The sequence below is a fragment of the Malaclemys terrapin genome, chromosome 3 (assembly GCF_027887155.1).
Source record: "Malaclemys terrapin pileata isolate rMalTer1 chromosome 3, rMalTer1.hap1, whole genome shotgun sequence".
In the NCBI taxonomy this organism is placed as follows: domain Eukaryota; kingdom Metazoa; phylum Chordata; order Testudines; family Emydidae; genus Malaclemys; species Malaclemys terrapin.
Window position 1 is genome coordinate 110,745,742 of NC_071507.1, and position 15,414 is coordinate 110,761,155.

General features: G+C 42.6%; 1 protein-coding gene across 5 annotated transcripts in view; it reads right to left on the reverse strand.

Annotated features, from left to right (window-relative positions):
- The window catches only part of TMEM200A (transmembrane protein 200A), a 69,576-nt gene extending 54,435 nt beyond the window's left edge, over positions 1 to 15,141 (reverse strand). For 3 of the 5 annotated variants that reach the window (XM_054024494.1, XM_054024492.1, XM_054024488.1), the window contains exon 1: positions 15,049 to 15,141. The gene's annotated coding sequence lies outside the window, so the exon portion shown is untranslated. Of the gene's footprint in view, positions 1 to 14,346; positions 14,514 to 15,048 lie in introns of all 5 variants that reach the window. The other 2 variants (XM_054024495.1, XM_054024490.1) reach the window with 2 other exon arrangements.
- Between the last annotated feature and the right edge of the window lie 273 nt (positions 15,142 to 15,414).

Genomic DNA, 15,414 nt, shown 5'->3' on the forward strand with positions numbered 1-15,414 from the left:
TTCAGCAGCATCAACATCTTCTGCAAGGGCCATTCATGCTTCAGCCTGTGGTTTTAACAAGTCCCTGCCTCTGTCTGATTGCCTAGCTTTCTGACATAAGTTTAGTTATTGGACCTATATTTTTTAGTGGATGCTATTTGAGACCTGCAGAGAGAACTGCCAGGTTAGGAGGTGGCCACTTCAGGGGAAAAAAAAAAAAAAAAAACTAAGGACAGAATGCTGCAGTGTGTTTTCCTCAGCCCCACAGTTAAATGGGAGCATATCAAATTGGTCCTCCGTAATCTACCCTGGCTTCCCATGAATATGAAGGACTGAGGCCTTGAACTTGACTCATCTTCAAGGCATTCAATAGCCTGGACCCAGCATATTCAAAAGATCATTTAAAGCTCAGGGACCATCATAAATCTTACCCATCTTCTGCTCCAGGTGCACACTTCTTTCACCTTGCCTTCTCTAACAAACACACCGCAACATTATATATATTAAAAAAAAAAAACCAAAACACTTCATTATACACACAATTCTCCCTCCCTCCTCCCCAAAGGAGGAGAGAAGGAACAAACCACACATAATAATGCGTGGAAGCAGAATTAAAGCAGGGTAAATGTTTTAGTCTTGTGTCAAAGGCTGACTTTCAATAGATCACAGCGAGGTAGCAGTTTTCTTCTACAAATGTTAATCACGTCATTTAATGCACTACTGGAATGCACTCAAATACAATGGTGATGAGGGCAGCATAAGAATATATAGAACAGGACAGAAAGCTATGCTACATGCCCTGGGACACACCACTCACATCCAGCTATGGTCACTTAATAATGCCTCTGGAGAAATTCTTTTGCATTTAATAATCCACAATCTCCAAATGGTGCAGGAAAAACAATGATCTAATTTAAGGTTAAAATCCACAGTACTGACAGCTAGAATAACCCCCACCCACCCACACAGTGATGGAGCACAACCCTTTATTCACACTATAAACACAATTGTAATAATCTTTGTACAAAGTATACCTTGTAAGGTATCATCCGAAAATTCATAATTTGCTGGTCAGTATTGTCCTGATAAAATATGTATGGCAGCATTGTAGATGAACTTCTAAGATTTCCCTGTATGATGTTAAGAGTGCATGTTCAAAACTCACTATAGCACCAAACTGGTCAAACAGGCCTGTCAAGAATAAAGGAGTGTGCATATGCCTTAATTTGCATATAAGCAGTAAACAGAGTCACTGAGAAGGGAAACAAATCTTAAACAGGTGAAAAAAGAAAAAAAGAAGCAGCAGGGAACATCCTTCCATCCAGATTCTGTCTCCTAGTTCCCAGCTGGAAACATTTTCAAGAGGGGGACTCCTGAAAAGAAGGGGAAAACATCCCAATCCACCCCTCTCTCTCTCTCCCCTGACCCTAGCATTCTCTAAACCTGAGAAGACAAAAGGAAACAGTCATTGGACTTTGGGGGAAGGGTCCTGACCTGAGAGTTTGATCAGTAATCTTGTTGGAAGCATGTGGTGAGAAGTTTTGCATTAATCTTATATAGTTTGTTAAGTTAGGCACTAGTAAGTGTTTTATCTTTATTTTTCTTGTAACCATTTCTGACTTTTATGCTTCATTACTTGTAATTACTTAAAATCTCTCTTTGTAATTCATAAACTTGTTTCACTGTTTTATCCAGTGTGTTTAAATTGAAGTGTCTGGGTAATTCTATTTAAGATAATAAAATGGTATATTATTTCCTAATAGGAATACCAAACTTAATATATTTGAACTGTCCAAGAGAAAGCTGGGCACTACAAGACATACATGTTTGGGGAAAATCTGGGACTGGGAGTGTGTTGGGCTCACCCTGCAGTATAACCAAGGCTGGTGAGAGCCAGGGTGTAACTGGCAGGCTGCAGTTTCACAAAGACACGCCTGGTGTGGCTTGCAGGCTCGAAGGTTGTTTGTGAGCGGCCAAGTGGGAGCTACTTTTGCAAGGCTTTGTAAGGCACCATAGATTGCAGGGCAGGGGTGAAACAGAACAGAACTGGTCTGAATTGTACCCCGGTATGTCACACCTACACAATTATTACAACTTATATCCATGCCACTTTTTCAGCAATAACGTCACTAATACACTAAATAATAGACTAAAAAGTATGTTCTATGGAACATAATATAGCTCATGACTAACTTTGCAAACCTTTACAAATGCTTATGACTATCTTTCCTGACATACGATAAGTATTTGCAGGATCAGGGCCTCAGGAAGTAAGTTATGTTTTTCTAATAAAATATAGTCTGAAACTACTGAGCGGTCTCCAACAAAGCACTTAGGGCCTCAGTCATATTCCACATTGTACACCAGTCAGTGGGGCCAAATCCTGGGAGAATAAAGCAGACACAGTAGTAGAATGGAAATAAACAGTATGGTCTGAAAAGTAAGTAGGAATCTATGGCCACATTCTGTGTCTTCCCCTGCACAAAGCCTAAGCAAACACACTGGCATCCTTCTCTATGATATACTCTCTCAACTTGCCCCCCCAAATAGTCATTCCCTCCCATCCCCAAATATATTCACTCACCTTCACTTCCCTGTCCCTTAATACAGTGGCTCTCAATCTTTCCAGACTACTGCACACCTTTCAGGAGTCTGATTTGACTTGCATACCCCCAGTTTCACCTTACTTAAAAGCTACTTGCTTACAAAATCAGACACAAAAATACAAAAAGAGTCACAGCACACGATTACTGAACTATTGCTAACTTTCTCATTTTAACCATATAATTATAAAATCAATTGGAATATAAAATATTGTACTTACATTTCGGTATATAGTATATACAGCAGTATAAACAAGACATTGTCTGTGTGATATTTTAATTTGTTCTGACTTCACTAGTGCTTTTATTTGTAGCCTGTTGTAAAACTAGACAAATATCTAGATGAATTGATGTACCCCCGGAACCCCTCTGTGTACCTCCAGGGATACGTGTATCCCTGGTTGAGAACCACTGCCTTAATGCATATCCCAATGTTTGTTCCTTCCACTATCCCAACCCTTCTATCTCTCTTAACTACTCACCCCATTACACTCACCCACCCCCCACTCATACGTATACATACTTTTACAATTCCCTTCATCTTCCCAAACCTCTCTTTTCCCATCTGTAGTCACCCCAAAACTTTCTCTGTCCAAACATAGCTCCAACCACAGGCCAGAGTTCCTCTGCTTACCTCCCCTCCTCCAAGGCCTTCTGGAGCCACTGGGATACTTTGCTAAAAATCATGGTCTGAATAAAGACACTGGATTTATGGCTTATTAAAACAATCAGTAACCCAATAACCCCTCCCCATTTTTAGTGCTATGTCTGTAGAGATACTGATGGGCTACTTCACTTTAAATGGTCTCTCAAAATGTGTGTTAACTGTCAAGCGATTAAAAAAATTAATCTAGATTAATAGCGCTATTAATTGCACTGTTAAACAATAATAGGTTACCATTTAAATATTTTACGTTTTCTACATTTTGAAATATATTGATTTCAATGACAACACAGAACACAGTGTACAGTGCTCATTTTATATTTATTTTTATTACAAATATTTGTGCTATAAAACAAAATAGTATTTTTCAATTCACCTCACACAAGTACTGTAATACTCTGCTTCCACAATCTCTATTATGAAAGTTGAACTTACAAATGTACAATTATGTACAAAATATAACTGCATTCAAAAATAAAACAATGTAAAACTTTACAGTCTACAAGTCCACTCAGTCCTACTTCTCATTCAGTCAGTTACTCAAACAAGTTTGTTTATATTTTCAGAAGATAATGCTATTCACTTCTTGTTTACAATGTCACCTGAAAGTGAGAACAGGTGTTCACATGGCACTATTCTGGCTGGTGTCACAAAATATTTATGTGCCAGATGCATTAAAGATTCATATGTTCCTTCATGCTTCAACCACCATTCTAAAGGACATGCATCCATACTAATGAGGGGTTCTGCTCGATAACGATCCAAAGCAGTGCACACCAACACATTTAATTTTCATCATCTGAGTCAGATGCCACCAGCAGAAGGCTGATTTTCTTTTTTGGTCGTTTGGGTTCTATAGTTTCCACATCGGAGTGTTGCTCTTTTAAGACTTCTGAAAGCATGTTTCATGCCTCTCAGATTTTGGAAGGCACGTCAGATTCTTAAACCTTGGGTCTAGTGCTGTAGCTATCTTTAGAAATCTCACATTGGTACCTTCTTTGCATTTTGTCAAATCTGCAATGAAAGTGTTCTTAAAATGAATTTGTGCTGGGTCATCATCCAAGACTGCTATAACATGAAAAATATGGCAGAATGCAGGTAAAACCGAGCAGGGGGCATACAATTCTCCCCCAAGGAGTTCAGTCACAAATTTAATTAACGCATTTTTTTTTTAAATGAGCTTCATCAGCATGGAAGCATGTCCTCTGTAATGGTGGCCGAATTATGAAGAGGCATATGCATGTTTAGCATATCTGGCACATAAATACGTTGCAATGCCAGCTATAAAGTGCCATGCAAATGGCACTTTCTGGTGACATTGTAAATAAGAAGAGGGCACCATTATCTCCCATTAATGTAAACAAACTTGTTTGTCTTCGTGATTGAAGAAGGACTGAGTGGACATATAGGCTCTAAAGTTTTAAATTGTTTTGTTTTTGAGTGGAATTACGTAACAAAAAAAGTCTACATTTGTAAGTTGCACTTTTATGATAAGGAGATTGCATTACGGTATTGTATGAGGTGAACTGAAAAATACTATTTTATCATCATTTTTTACAGTGCAAATATTTGTAATAATATAAAGTAAACACTGTACACTTTGTTGTAACTGAAATCAATATATTTGAAAATGTAGAAAAACATCCAAAAATATTTAAATAGTATTCTATTATTGTTTAACAGTGCGATTAATAGCGCTATTAATCTCGATTACTTTTTTTAATTGCTTGAGAGCCCTAGTTTACACACATTTTGAGAGACCATTTAAAGTGAAGTAGCCCATCAATTGGTATTCTATTGTTTAACAGTGCGATTAAAACTGCAATTAATCGCGATTAATTTTTTTCAGTTAATCGCATGAGTTAACTGAGATTAATCGACAGTCCTAGTATTGACTATTTGTCTTTAGCTGTGACACTTTAAGTACCTCTCCCAGACCTGAAGAATAGCTCTGTGTGGCTCCAAAACTTGTCTCTCTCACCAACAGAAGTTGGTCCAATACAAGATATTACCTCGCCCACCTTGTGTCTCTAATAACTTGGATCCAACACAGCTACAACAATACTACAAACTTTCATTCTTAAATTTTACAAACACCAAGCCTGAAAATGAAATTAACTATTTTGAAATGAAGTTTAGTAAAAGTCAGAGAGTAATGTACTTTTGAAAATTTAAGTGACCTAGTAGCACAAGTCACTTCAAATGGGACAAGATCTAATGCTGTAAATATGTCCACCATGACAAACATTTCTGTAATTTAAAAGAAAACAATACTGGTTTAAACTCAATCATTTGAGCTGCAGGGTAAAAAGGAGTTTTGTTTTTTCCCCACAATCTAAATTTTTTGATAGCCTTAGTTTTAGAGAAATAGAAAATAATGAAAATAGCATACATGTTTGCACAATTACTTCTAAGCCTCTTTACATAGAAATGAAACAAGACTGGGTTTTATAGACACTATTAAGGGAAATAAATTAGAAGAGCTGCCTATACCTGGCTTTCTCAAACTCTTGGGCCTGTCCCATCTGCTTTCCTCCCATGTCTGGATGGAGCTTGAAACCTTTGTCTTTTCATGTACAGTCTTGACAAGAACAAAATACAAATTACTGCCTGAGATTCTGTTAGATCTCCTGTGCACTTTTTTCCAGCTCTTACTAAAAACTCTCCCATGCATCCCTCAGGGCTGCAGGAACTGAGAAGGTATTCCCCTATGACGACTCCTCCTGTCCAGCTGCAGTTAGGGTTGCCAGCTCTGTAATATTTAAAAACCAGACACTCCATCAGGAGTGCCTGAACCTCCCCTGGCCCTTTCCCCCATTCGCTCCTCTTCTCCCCTCCCCCATTGCTTGCTGCTTTCCCTTTCTTTCCCACCCCAACTCCAGAGGGACTCACCTGCAGAGCCGGGGCTGGGAGCTGCAGCTGCTCAACGCAGGTAGCAGGCGGCCCTGGCTGAGCAGGGGCTGGCAAGGGTGATGAGCCAGAGACTCCCCACCTCCCCTTCCTGTAGTAACCGGACGTTTAGCATCTGGTAGTAGATCTAACCAGACACCGTCAGGACTGGTTTCCACAGGACTTTCCAGTCAAAAACCAGGCACCTGGCCACCCTAGCTGGGGTGGGGGCAAAAATGTGTTGCTAGTGCTAAAGGCAGAAAAACTGTTTCTTCTCTATTCCCTATACTCCCCCTAGTGGTGCCCAGACAGAGTAGAGCTTCTGGGGAAAGAGGAGGAAGCAGCAGCCAGATGCCTCAGGGCCTTGCTGGCAGGAAGACAAAATGAAACAGCCTCGGGGGAACAGCCTGAGGACTGGAAGGACAGAACATGGGTGGGGGGGAAGACAAGTTGGGGAGCTCCCTGGAGTCCTGGTTATCCCTTGAATATGTATCCCCTCATTATGTCCAATGAGCCTATTTCCTCTTAAACCTCAGGTCTCTAACTACATTCCCCCTTGAGTCCCTGATCTCCTGGGAGTAGTTGGGACTTGTGGGTCCCTCTACACATTATCAGTGTGAGTAAATGATTCCTCACCTGGGCTGAGTTAGGTGCACAGAAACAAGCTCATCCATATTACTGGAACATCTCAAGGTGAAAGCTATTGCTACTGTAAATATGCTTTAGTAGTCTGGCATTACACTAATTGCAAAGATATATGAATACTGATTTACCCGAACTGACGGGAAGGTGGGGCCTGAGCTCATTTGTTTTGATAACAGTTGGACTTGATTGTAAAATGTTTTAGAGCCACTGGTCTGTACTGCAGTTTCTAAGGCTTTGAGCCCTGACAAATCATGGGTGAATTTTAAATATGGGAATAAATTAGAATAATTGGAAATTCATCTCATTCATGACAATATTCAATTTTTGGTCATATTGCCCATGTGTTTTAGCATGTAATACCTTTGGGCAAGATGAACTATTTAGAGTAGGAGTGGTAAACATCCATAATGCAGGTCAAGTGGATGAGTTTAAACACATGCTATTGAAAGAATGACCAAGCATCTTTTGTATATTTTTAGTTTAATATTTAGTAAATTTTAAGTGAGAACATTAATTGACTATAAACTTGTTCTCCAATAACAGTCTACTGCTTACAAATAAGCAGAGATATTCATGTGGAAACATTCAGGCTCATAATGGAGTGGGGTGGGGAAAAAAAATAAAAAAAAAAATCACATCCTGGCGAAAGTGATATCACACCAAACATAAAAGTGAAGTTTTTTAAAAAGCCTCCTAATTAATCTGGTTTTGTAATGATTTAAACCAGGGGTCGGCAACGTTTGGCACGTGGCTCGCCAGGGTAAACACCATGGCGGGCCGGGCCAGTTTTATTTACCTGCTGACGCGGCAGGTTCGGCCGATCGCGGCCCCCACTGGCCGCAGTTCGCCGTCCTGGGCCAATAGGGGCGGCGGGAAGCGGCGCGGGCGAGCGATGTGCTGGCGGCGAACCGCGGCCAGTGGGGGCCGCGATCGGCCGAACCTGCCGCGTCAGCAGGTAAATAAAACTGGCCCGGCCCACCAGGGTGCTTACCCTGGCGAGCCACGTGCCAAACGTTGCCGACCCCTGATTTAAACGAATAAAAACATGGGTTATAAAAATAATTAAATGGCTCTCTGAATTCCCTCCTGCTGTGGAAGGAATCCTTACAGCTGTCATTGTAAACGTTCTAAAAACCACATTTTGGTTTCATTATATATATATATATATATATATATATATATATATATATATATATATATATATATACACACACACACACACACACACACATACACCAAACCCTACCATGGGTCTTCAGTGGTGTTTTAACCTGGGACCTTCAGGACCAAAGTACACAACTTTGCCACCTGAGCTAAAAAAGTAAGTCCATTAACTGGTGGCACTTTGAGGTTGTTTTCCTCTATATGTATCAGCCTCTAGGTGGGGAGGCAACACATACTTTACAAGCATGGTAACACAAACCGCAGTGCAGTATATACAAATTATATAAAAGCTCAGCCTCAGATTGCCTCTTTCTATGGAGGAAATCCAAGATGGCAGTCTTGAGGTGCTCAGTCTCCCTTCCCTTATGAAGCAGCAGGTAAGAAGCAGCAAATTCACAAAAGTAGAATTTTCTGTTCTCTCCCAATTGTTTTTTTTCACTGACCAGTTGTAATGGAAAGTAGCTTCAGTTATTTTCTGTATTTTTATGAATAGGTTATTGTGAAGGAGCAGAGAGACGGCTACCAGGCACAGCAGGGGTTAAAGAAAACCTGTGGGGTCAGCTAGCCTGCAGCCAATGCCAGGTCTCGAAGGGGGAGAAAAGAAGGGAAACTGGCTCAGTCAGCGGCTGACTGGCGAAGAGGCAGGTGCTCTCTGTGTGTCTGTCTGAAGGCACAGATGCAACCTACCTGCCAACGCAGCCACTGGAAGCAAGTAAGTCTTCCCCTGCCAAGGGGAATCTACCGCCAAGCCCCAACTGTGGGGAAACTGAACTAGCAGGGCCACATCCCAAACTAAAGGACTTACATAGAGAACAGCTAAGACAACAGTTACTGAACCCCAACCCCCTCATGGCTTGGAGCAAGAGCCATCTCCCCTGTCTAGGGGTGTGAGTGGCCCAGGACACTGAGCCAGGACCCAAGGAAAAGGAGGGCAGGTTCCCCCCTCCAGCCCCTAACCAACGATCTAGCCACTAGGCTGCCTATCACAAATGGTTGATAATGTGGGCATGACCCCATTTCCTGCTGCAGGGAGTTAAAAACAAACAAACAAAAAAAGGGGCAGAGAGAGAGAGAAGCTGCCCCATGCCAAGCCCTTGAATGGAGGTAAAACAGCTGCTGAAATGGATGGCCGAGCAAAACACCCACCATCAACAGCAATTCCTGCAGCAGATGGCTATGCAGCAGTATCAGCAAATTTGTGAATTGGCAGCCCAGCAGCAGCAGCAACAACAGGTGGTCCAACAGGTGACCTCCATTTTGCAACCCGCTGCCCAAGCAGAGCTCCCTAGCCCCGCCCCTATCCAGCTTGCCAGAATGGGGCCTGACAATAATCCTGAGGCTTTCTTAGAGGCTTCTGAACAAGTGGCCATGGTAGCCTGGTGGCCCTGAGACCAATGGGCTGCAATGCTGGCCCCGTACTTAACCAGAGTAGCACACACTGCATACCACGCTTTAGACCCCGCGGCTGCCCAGGACTATACCCAAGTCAAGGCAGTAATCCTTGACGCCCTAAATATTTCAGAGGAAACCTTCTGGCAATGCTTCCAGGGGGAGCAGTACCTGTGGGGGGCCCAACCCTGCCTGGTTGCCCAGAAGCTGCGTGACTCATGCTGGAGATGGCTCAAACCAGATGCAAAGACGGGTGCAGGTCACTGAACAGGTTCTACTAGAACCGTTTGTCCAGATCCTGCCCCCTGGGGGAAGAGAGTGGGTGTTGTGGCATCACCCTGACACCATGACAGAGGCCATTCAGTTAATGGAGAACTACCTAACCACCAGAACTCGGGAAGGCGCATCGTGACCAGAGCACCCAAGTACCCAGGCAGAAAACCCTACGTGCCACCCAAGCGCAGGACCACTATTTCACATGTGGCCGTTCTGGGCACTGGTCCAGAGACTGCCCATACACGAAATGTAGCTTTGGGAAGATCTGGATTCCGCAGGCACGAGCATGTCCCAGAGACCCAGCAAAGCTGAGCATCTTGCTGCGGGTAAATGGGAAAGAAGAGATTGAACTCATAGATTCAGGGTGTGCCCAGACCCTGGTATGAAATACAGTGGTGCCTAATCCTGGCCCACCTCAGGGCACCATCATGTTGCAATGTGTGCATAGGGATGTGAAGGCCTACCCCCACACGGAAGGGACTTTAACAATAGGGAAATGCGAAGAGCCCCTGATGGTCAGTCTGGCCCTGACACTGGCCTGCCCACTTATCTTAGGCCAGAACTGGGACTATTTTGGGAAATTGTTAGTGAACCTGGTGGTGCCCCTGTCGGACGGTCGAGGACCCCAGCCACCGGCCAGCCTGAATCAGTGACCAACTGCAGGCTTGGGGGAGGTTGCTGAACCTAGTAAAGGGGCATCACAGGTCTCAGCGTCATCTCAGGACCACCAGGCCCTCTCCCAGCCAGGAAGGGAACTCCCCCCATTTCCCAAATCAGAGATCCTGACTCGCCTCTCTAACTTTGTGGAGGAGCAACGGGCTGACGACACCCTAAGCCGGGCATATGCCCAAGTGGCAGTGGTGAATGGGGAGACTGTTGAACTCCGCCAACTGGGACGGTTCCCACGCTTCAAGATTCAAGGTGACCGTCTGTACCGCATAGAGAAAGATCAACCAACCGAAGATGTTCCACATCAGTTCTTGGTGTCCCGGCCTTACCGGAAGGAAGTTATGTGGCTTGCCCATGCCATATCTATGGCTGGGCACCTTGGAAGGGAAAAGACATTGGCTGGGATTTTAGGCCGGTTCTTTTGACCAGGGATCTACCAAGATGTGGCGATTTCTGTGCCTCATGCCCAGAGTGTCAACTCACTCCACCACAGCCAGCTGAGAGAGTCCCATTGATCCCCCTCCCACTTGTAGGTGTACCCTTTGAGTGGATTGGAGTTGCTTGAGAAGAGCACCGCCAGATACCAGTTCATCCTTGTTGTGGTGGACTATGTGACCCAGTACCCTGAAGCAGTGCTGTTACACTCCATGAACACCAAGGAGGTGGTGATGGAACTTATGAACATCTTCCCCCGAATCGTGGTGCCCTGGGAAATCTTGACAGATCAAGGGAAAAACTTTGTCCCAAACGTTCAAACGGCTCTGCTGTCTACTCAAGATCAAGACCTTATGAACGTCTGTATACCATCCCCAAACGGACAGCCTTGTAGAGCGCTTTAATCGAGCCCTAAAAAACAATGCTCTGAAGGTTCATCCTCTCACTTTCTAGATAGGGAACATGATTTTCTTCTTCTAGTATTTCTTCATTCACTCTAATGGTTACTTTGGGAACATTGATAGCCATATATTTTGTCTTCCTCTTGCTGATGAACAAACCACATCCAGCCTGATTGAATCATTGACCCCCCACTTGGTAAGGCAACTCCCATCTTTTCTTGCGCTGTATATTTATGCCTGCCTACTGTAATTTTCACTCCATACATCTGAAGAAGTGGGTCATAGCCCACAAAATCTTATGCTCTAAGAGATCTGTTAGTCGTTAAGATGCCACAAGACTCCTCATTGTTTTTGCTAAAACAAACTGATACAGCTACCCCTCTGAAACTATTCTTTCAGCAATCTGGAGTTTTCTGACTCTGTTTTTAGATTTTTACTTTTATTAATCATTTGGAGTCAGTTATCCAGTTAATGACACACTGTGGCTGACAAAGAATCAGAGTTGTATAATAATAAGGATACTGAATTTCTACCCATTTTTTTTTATCCCATAAAATACCCAGATTCAGCTCCATGTAGACACACAACTCCACTCACATAGATCTTATTTCAGGATCAGAGCCTTAGATTATAAACTCTTTGGGGCAAAGGCCAGGCTTTTTTATGTGTTTGTACGTCACCTAGCACAACAACACTCCAACCTTTATTAGGACCTGCTAGAATATAAATATTAAATAGTTATTTTAAAATATGTAAACATTGCTTTTGTCCCCCTACTATTTTTTCTGTTTAGCTCAGTTATTTATTCTCTTTTCTTAGTTTGGTTGCTTTTTTGTTTGTTTGTTTTTAACCATAAATCTTAACAGCGAGACCAGAGATGTATGCAACCTAGGGTCTGTTTCTGCTCCTACCGCAGTTAAAGGCAAGACACCTGATGTCTTCAGTGGGGCAGGATCGAGTCCTTACTGAATAAAATAACTACACTGCTTACAAAATACATTACTACATCAGGCTCTCATTTCAATCAAGTGCTCCAGTCCTTACTCAAGCAAGGCTCCTATTGACTCCTGTACAAAAAATAAAGTGATCTTAAAATAGCAAACTTTTCCTGACAGCAACCTTTGATTCTCCCTTTTTGTATATCACATTTTCATCTGGATTAAACAACTTCAATGGGAATTTTGCCTGAGAGAAAAAAAATTCAGATTTTGGTTCCAAATGAATAAACTACAATTAGTAGCCATCTCCGTTGGTTGTACCATAAATTTGTCTTTTATTCATCTTTTCCCTAAACTAACTATTGATTTTCTGTTTTTCCCATTTCATTTTATTTTTAACTGAGAGACACATGAATGACCCAAGAGTGTTTTACCCACAAATTCTGGTTCCTGTGGTATACAATAGGTATTTTCTGTCATATTACCATGTAAATCCAAGGAAATGGAAACAGGCCTCAGTGAATTAGGGCTTGATCCTGCAAGAGGCTGGGAAATTCTGGTCATGACCCAAAGCACTTAAACAAGTGAATAGTTGCGTTAAAATCAGTGGGACTACGAGCATATGTAAATAATAAACCCCACCACAGGTCAGCGATAGGGATTGAACCTGGGACTACTTATGTAATTACAGGTTAAATGCTAGGCTGGATTGCTCAGTACCTTGCAGGATTGAACCCTTAATGCCTTACTGTTTTAATCTGATTATGGAGCTTTCAGTGAAAATAAAATAACCCTTAGATTCTGACAAAATTATAATGGTTAAAATTATCAGTTGTAGCTCACTTATATTCAAGTAAAGCAATCTTACTATACTAAACTCTGTGAGTCAGTATCCCTTTAGCAATATTGCACTTTCATGCTGGCTCTAACAAATGAGCAACAAGTAAAATATGTTTCTATGCCAACAACATAGTAATTCGGAGAATAAAATCATATGTAATTTATATCTATCTAAGGCGGCTTATCTCCCTGTATGGAGTGCTGTTTTCTGCTAAAGACAAAAGACTAATTGTCCCATAATTATATTCAAAGTATTTTTTTACAACTAAATGCTACTGGCAACATATACACTAAAATGTTCCAAACTTAAAACAGTGTAGCAGCATTTCCAAATTATTCAGCTACAGTTTCTATACAATGAAAACATAATTTGCTGCTTTTAAAGTTTCTACATTGTGCATAAGTATCAGGGGGTAGCCGTGTTAGTCTGTATCTACAAAAACAACAAAGAGTCTGGTGGCACCTTAAAGACTAACAGATTTATTTGGGCATAAGCTTTCGTGAGTAAAAACCTCACTTCTTCGGATGCATCCGAAGAAGTGAGGTTTTTACTCACGAAAGCTTATGCCCAAATAAATCTGTTAGTCTTTAAGGTGCCACCAGACTCTTTGTTGTACATTGTGCATAGAGTGTTTTAGAAACAAATGAAGGGGAAATTTGATGGGGCTTTTTTTCCTTTGTAGGGATTTATATGGCTCCCATCACTTTATAGGAGTGTCTTTTATTTACAGCAAAAAATAAGAGAACAATCACTTCTGGATCAATCTAGAACCAAGATAAATCACAAAATAGGAAACCTATAATGACAGAATTTTATTGAACCATATAATCCTCATCCTTTAAAAGCATAGTAATAAAATGCAGGTCTCTTTCATGTTGCAACTGGTTGTGTTGCAACTGGTGTTATACCAAAAGGACAAATTAAGATAATTATCCCCTCCTCAAAAATAAAGACACTTATTTTGTATATTTAACTATTGAATAAAATATACTTTGCCAAGAACTTAAATGAGTACACAATAATTCTGTATCAACATATTGCATGATAATTGATTAGTGAAAAAATTAACCTCTTCAATCCTAAAATATTGACTAGATAAGGGTTTTCAATTCTGCAGAGCAACATATAGAATTCTCAAAAAGAAGAACAGGAGTACTTGTGGCACCTTAGAGACTAACAAATTTATTAGAGCATAAGCTTTCGTGGACTACAGCCCACTTCTTCGGATGCATATAGAATGGACCATTCTATATGCATCCGAAGAAGTGGGCTGTAGTCCACGAAAGCTTATGCTCTAATAAATTTGTTAGTCTCTAAGGTGCCACAAGTACTCCTGTTCTTCTTTTTGCGGATACAGACTAACACGGCTGTTACTCTGAAACTTGTCATATAGAATTCTGTATCACTATTGTTAATTATTGTGCCTAGGAAAAAAATTAAAGTATCTACTAACCCTCTAAACTGTAGCTGTAGTCTCCTTTAGGAGCATACTGTTACTAATAAGCTTCTGTCCACTTGATGAATGATTTAGTAGTCAGTTATGTATCGATGTAAGGAAACAATACAACCCCCTTTGTAGTTTCCATCTGTCTCTCACCAATAATCAGTACACCACCATTTCTGTCAAAGCAAACATAAAGCTGAACAAAAATCGAAGTTCTATACAAATAAATACGAACAGGCAAACTAGCCTTGGGGAAAAGTACAACCGTTTTGCTTCCACTCCTCACTAGCGACTCCTGCCAACGAGTCGATCGCAGCCTGTGAAGTATTTCAGAATTGTGAGACCACAACAAATAGTCTTTGCAGCCGCAAAGAGACCAGCAGCCTCCAGCATGCCAAAGGACCTATTTAGGAGTTTGGGGGGCGAGGAAGGTTGTATTTCAGTCTGCCCACCAATGCCATGCCCCCTCTCCTGCCCCAGGTTAGTGCAGTGAGTTAAAGGAAGGGGTGTCTCTCCTCCTTCCCAGCTTGATAAGAGTTTCACAGATGGGCAGAACGGGCGCTACGTTGTTCTCCCTACCCCGTGTCTTCCCTGCCTCGAGAGCTCAGATTTGTGCCTCTCTTCCGAAGTCACTTCCGATTGACTTGGGAGGGTGCGGCGTGTAAATAGCTCTCTGGATGGAGGGGGAGAAAGACCCCACCCCTCCCGTACCTGCAGTGACTGTGCGAGGTCTCAGCCGCTCCGGCTGCTTGATGCTGTCAAGCGGAGAACTCCGGGGCTGCTCGGCGCCGGGGGGGGGGGGGGGGGGGGGGCATAGGCCCTCTTCAGAGAGGCGGGGGCGATTCAGTGGGTGGCTGGGCAGCCGATTGCCTGGCCCTTTCCCTGCATCATCCGGAGAGCGACTCGGGCCGAGAGAGCCATGCTGGGGGGCGCGTGTGGGAGAGAAGCCGGGGGCCGCTGCAGGACACTTATTCCTGGCGCAGGGAGGCGGCTCGCCGTCCCGGAGCTGCTGGCGCGGGCACCTGGGCAGTTGCACGGCCAGCCAGAGGTTGCTGCCCCCTGCTCATCCCTGGGCAC